General features: G+C 46.0%; 1 long non-coding RNA gene across 1 annotated transcript; it reads right to left on the minus strand.

Annotated features, from left to right (window-relative positions):
• Positions 1 to 1,699: 1,699 nt before the first annotated feature.
• LOC103923369 lies at positions 1,700 to 6,000 on the minus strand. The gene is made up of 3 exons (XR_663927.1): positions 5,948 to 6,000; positions 4,905 to 5,008; positions 1,700 to 3,950 (listed from the first exon to the last, which is right to left on the minus strand). It is a non-coding gene; the product is annotated as an uncharacterized LOC103923369 (long non-coding RNA).

Here is a 6,000-nt window from a genome sequence, read left to right on the forward strand (position 1 = left end):
AAAAGAGCAGAAACGGTGCCACTCTCGGGGGAGGTGGCTGTAGCCAGCTGGAGGATGTCCCCATAGCTAATGTCCTCACTGAAGGTGTTGGAGACAGAGAAGGGCAGCTCTGCTGCGGCGTGGTGGAGGGCGAGGGAACCCAAAGCATGAGATGTAAGTGATAAGGAAGCCAAAATTAATTTAGAGTTAGAAAGTCATTGCTATTCCCTGCTTTTTCCAGGGAGGCGGCTGCATTGGTGCTCCAGAGCACCGGGAAGGGGCCGTTAGCCACCGGCTTTCCCGAGAAAGCTTTAATCCAGCGCTTGGCAGCAGTGGGGAGAGGGCACACCGGCCTCACACTTTACAAGCAATGCTAACGGGTATCACAGCTGCACTTCGCTTTCTTACACTGCAGCGATGGCTCCAGCACGCTCTGTCTCTGCTGACGCGTGGAGGGGAAGCACAAAGCTCCTCTGCCACTGTCAGACATGTGTGATCAGGAGTTATTTTCACAAGCGGTGCTACGGTTCAGCCCTCACTGAACTCTCTAGGAAAAGAGATTTCTGCCAGCTGCGCTTCCACCCCAGTCTCTGATTCGGAAAGAGCAGAGACAGTGAACGGTCTCCGACACAAACCGTGGTCCCCATCTCCTCACCTTGTGAGGGTCTAAACAACTGCTACCCTCCTTGGTTTTAAAGAAACAAAAATTCCCCACTGCACTCTCACTGGCTGGTGAGGAAGAGTGGAGAAAATAGCAAAGTTAATATAGGCTAAACCTGCTACTCCGGCAACGAATGCAATTTGCCAGTGTATTTTTTTTAGTATTTAATGTAGTAGAAACGTCACGTCCTGTAGTCAAAGCAATTCAAGGTGTGATGGCAGTAAATGTGCGCTGGGCGAGGCTGGAAACTCTTCGGTCCAATCCAAGAAGCTCTTGGCACAACTTTTGTTTTGCTTTTGAAGAAGGGAAGCTCACCTGTGAAGAACTGCACGTTGCAAGGTAAGCACAAGGTAGCTTTGGGAGCTGGTTAAGGTGCCCCTTCCTTAAAACACTGATTATTGTTTTTTTTACACCCTCATATTCAGTGCCGGAGGCAGACGGCTGCAGCAGCGCAGTAAGCAGACGAAGGGTGAGTCTGCTGCGCTCTCTGGTGCAATCACGATGGATGCCGTAGTTAAGCAAACTCCTCTAGTTCTTTGCTAACTCTTCAACCTCCCCCAGTGGAAAAGCAGAACAGGGAGTGAAAAGCGATCTTGCTCAAGTCCAAGATTTTAACTATCATCTCAAGCCCAGAGTAGGCCGAGTGTTTCCCCCAGCAACTGTTGCAATACCAGACCTTGCAGGAGCCTGTCCCGTGGGCTGGCAGGGGATGAGCACATGGTAGAAAAGCCTTTACTATGGTTAAATGGAAGACAGAAAATACGCCAGCTCTGCCAGATATGTTGACTAGGGATCTCAAAGGCAGGCAGATCCCCAGGCTGGTAACACTTCCCTATAAATGTTTTGTTTAGCTACTTGTAGCATGCTATTTTGATTCCCCCTACTGATCTTATCTCATAGTAATGAACACCAGGCCAGGCACGCACTTTCACACAGAGCTGCCGTCATTACGGCAATCCTTGTCAATGCTAGGCAGTCATTTTTAAACGTTCAGTCATCAGGGATTTGCTGCGGCAGGCTCCAGGATGGTCAGAAATAAACAAATTAACTCCCAAACACTTTAAGGATATCGATTTTTATTGGACATTGCGAGATCAATAAGAAAAAATAATTTGTACAGCTTTGTGATATAACCATTGCTGCTGAAAGAGTAAGGCTACTTGTCACGAGAAGAGACCCGATGCAGCTAACAGGGTGTTCCTAGCAGGACCTGCTCTGAGAAGCAGGTGATGTTCTCCGCTCACCCTGTCCCACAGCAGCACCTTCTGCCTCGGGCAGGTCCACGTAGCCTTATGGTAGCACAAATGGGGCTTCTTAGACATTAAGGGTGAGCAGCCCTGCTCTAAGAGACCCTCTGCAAATGGCTCACTGCCAACCACAGTTGCAGTATCAGTCTGGTACAGTGGTTACTGACCTTCTGCCTTGCTTCTCCCTCCCTCCGCTAATTCCGTCTTTCCTCTGCGCCTCACAAGGTCACCTGGCCGATGTTCAGCCGTTTCCTCCATGCAGTGACTGCCGCACAGCAGCCCTCTTCCCCAAGGAAAGAGCTCTGTCCGCAATAGAGAGCTGACTTACTATTTTTGAGGCCTTTGGTGACAGCAGCTGGCATGAGCTGATTTGTGACACCAGCTAGGGGGGAACCAGGACACTTTAGGAAGTAATCCAGCAGCTCAGACGCTTTCAGCTGGCAGAGTAACCCTTTCTAACCAAACCCAGATGCTTAAGAGTGATTGTAGAGCAGCAGCTACAGATATTGCTCTAGCACTGGGGCACCCACTCCATAGGACGGGCAGAGCTAGAAAAAGAGGCTTCGGTTTACATAGGATTTTTGCTAAGCTTTTTGCCTTTGACAGTTCTTAAGAGTTTAAAAAAAAACAGATGCTAGGACAAAAGGCTGAATTTCCACAGCGGCAGTGAGACATCCTCAGACTAGGCAAAATTCTAGCTGGCCCCATCAGTATCTCGAACTACCATCCCTTTGCTACGTCAGGTAGGTGAAATGCCAGACCGTGAGAAATTTTAGCATTGATTCAGCCCCTAAGGGGAGATCAGAATTTAGGCGTCAGTAAGAGTTATGGACTGTATCATCATGAAATCAGGACAGTAATCTTAAATCAACGAAGGGCTCAGCTGGAAAAAAGAAATCAAATTGAAAGGCTCTGTCGGCAGAAAAGGGGGTAGTTGTACCATGACCGGTTGATCACCTGTACTGTGCTAGTGCCAGCAAACAGACCTAGCTGCTGGACCCTACCCCTGGACCACTGACAGAATGGGTATTTCTTACTGACAGCAAAATACTTCTCGTAGGAGATGACTCGGGAACTTGTGTCTGGTGCCAACGCAGCACTCGGCCATCCGATGAACGTTCCCGTATTCACAACCAAAGAGAACACAAATACAGTGGGTAAACAAGCTGAGCATGGCAGATTATCTACGTGATCAGACGTGAGCTGCCTCCCCCCCACAGGCACCAAATGTACAGCCACATCCCAGGCAACTTGGGGCAACATAGGGCAGTTTACATTTAAACGAAGGAGGGCAACAAGGAGATAACGTGATAATGAAAAACTAGGAAAAAAAAAAACAACCAACCAAACCCTTCACACAACTATTTTTCAGCATTGTAAAAAAATAAAAATGAAAGCAATCTTTTTGACTTCCCGTGCCTACACCATGCAGGTCTCCTAGGCATTCTAGGAACAGGAGACGCTGCCCCTTTTTCTGCTGTTAAGTGATGCAGTGCACACAGGATTTCTGAAGGAGTTCCATAAACTGTAGTGCAAGCAAACTGAGAAAATAAATAGCACTCGAACATTCCCTCTTGTCAAAGAACATTAACTGCAGTAAAAACTAGCTTGCTTTTTGTTTTAACTGAAGTTAACTCAGCTGCAACTTGTTTTAATATATGAAAATTTGAAGATGTGTTTCACAGCATAACTGTAGAATAATTTACACTGCATTGCCAATTCACAATTCAGTCATTTTCATTAACAGTGTACAAAGAAGGTCCTTAGTTTATATATATATACTTTATAAAGTCTGGAAGATCAATATAAATACTGCTCCAGAAATTAAAAAAGTGTTTACATCCCCGACTTGAATATTACATCTCAGTGTCCTGGATTATTACTATAATCTGTAAAAGTCTTAGCGGCGCAGAGGTTCAAGTTTTCGAAATTTCAGTGACGAGCTGGATGACAAAGCATCTTGGTTTGAAGAAGAATTCACTGTGTCTGGGGACTGGAACAATACTCTACCACGATGATTAAATACATAAAAAGACGGATGGTTCCTTAATGTGTCAAACGTCCTTCAAAATAAATGTAAAAAGTCGACGTTAATACTCTCTTAGAGCAGGGGTTTTAGAAGAGTCAGTCTAGGGTATACCAACTTTTACAGACACGGAAATACAAGTTTTGAATCCAAAACTCTTGCTCATTTTACAAGTTTCCTAAACTGAAACACAGAGGAAATACAAAGCCAAGCGTGAAAAATACCCACTGCTCAATACGCAGAGGCTGTCCACCCCACAGACAAACTTCACCTTCCTTCCTTGAGCTTAGGGGCAGGCCTGTGGGTTACTGCACGCACACGTACCAAATGTGCCAGCCTTAGTTCAGCTGTCACTTCTGTTAATACCTGGACGCTGTTTACTGTCAGCTTTCTGTGCCTGAAGCTAAGGGTTTTAGGTAAACGCTATGAAATACAACAATGTCAACTTGTTTACTTCCCATATTCCCCTGTGCTTTTCGAAATGGCCAGAGGGGCTGCGTCTGCCCATCCAATTTCATATCCTTTTCAAAATCTCGATTGAAAATCCCTTATTTTCTTAAAGTCTGTCAGATATTCTGCCTTGAGAGGTTCAGTGTGAGGCTCAAATAATTCAGACTCTTGTAGAGAAGCAAAGACAAGCAGGGCGAGCCAAGCGTACCGCCCCGTAGTCTATGAGACCATCTCAGGACAGCAGTTTGTGACTGCTGAGCTCTTACTTCCCGCGTAGACATTTCATTCCTCTACCAACTCTGCACAGCAGGATTTTGGATGAGGAAAAGCAAGAAGTTTATTTAAGTTGTTCCGGTTACCTAACTCTCTCTGAAATCCAAGACATTCTTGGCTTTCCCAGGTGTGGCTGTCCCTCTCAGTGTTATTGTCTACAACGCGCATTTGAGAAGAACCGAGCTAGAGAGCGAGCTATTTCACAGTGTTCAGTTTGTACAGAGAGTAGCAGATACAGGCGTTTATGAAAAGAAGAAATAAAACATACTTATTTTTTAGTTCTGAAGTGGCATCCATGTCTTTAAATTCTCCTGCGATATGTACTATCCCATAGCAGGTAACTGCAAAGGCTAACAGGGTCTGAAGAACTATCTGTAACAGAGGGAAGCACAATGCAACACACTCATTACTTAACGTTCTTAATATTTACCAGAGAATCTCATCTTTCAAACAGTGTCTCTTGTGCTTTTCATCCAGTGACAGTAAGTGCTTTAGAGAGGTGGGCAATTCAGCAGTAGGGAAACTGAGGCACGGGAAGATTAAACACGCCGCCTACTTAGCACGGCAAAACGGTGGCAGAGCCGAGAAGAGCTTCAGCTGCCTGACAACCGGTCTGCGTTGCACGGATTGCGTTGATTCACACGGCTCCTCAGCAAGATCCTTAGAACAAAACACTGTGTTCTTGTGCGCTTAAGGATCTAATACGCTCCCCGAGAAACGAGCTGGCTGCCAGCACATGCTGTGCAGCGGTGGCAGCTGCTGCTCGGTCCAAACGCCGTGCCCGGCTGTCGTGGGTATTTGACCTCCTCACCCTTCCGGTTAAGCAAAAATGGAACAGATAATAGTCGAAGTGGAATTTAAAAAACAAGCAAATAAAACAAATACCCCCCCCCCCTTCCTGAAGCAGGTTGTGCTGGGATCAAACGGGCACGCAGCCACACTGGATAAACAAATGTCAGCCAACACAAGCCAGAGGGAGGAGGATGTTTATGCTGCAAAGAAGGAGATGAATGCAAAAGCTCTCTGAGCTCCGTTCAGGGAATTCCTGGAGAAGACGCTTCAGGGTAGTTCTGAAGAAGGAGAGGGAGGTCTGGACCTGGGGTTCGCTCTCTCTGACCGACAGAACACACCGCAGGAAGTTGGGGTAGAAAATACGGTTCTTTTTGACAGAGGGAGCTCAAATGAAAGCACAATTTAAAAACTACTTTACCCTTTATTCTTGCCTATCACATTAAGAAAAAAGCAACTGAGAGAGACTAAACTATCCCCACAGCCTTACACCTTTCAAACGCTATAAAAACTCAAACTTACATCTATGGGCAACGTTTCATCTTCCTTTTCTGTTAATCTCATATAAGAGCGAT

This window comes from Pygoscelis adeliae, unplaced genomic scaffold (genome assembly GCF_000699105.1).
Source record: "Pygoscelis adeliae isolate BGI_AS28 unplaced genomic scaffold, ASM69910v1 Scaffold79, whole genome shotgun sequence".
Taxonomy (NCBI): Eukaryota; Metazoa; Chordata; class Aves; order Sphenisciformes; family Spheniscidae; genus Pygoscelis; species Pygoscelis adeliae.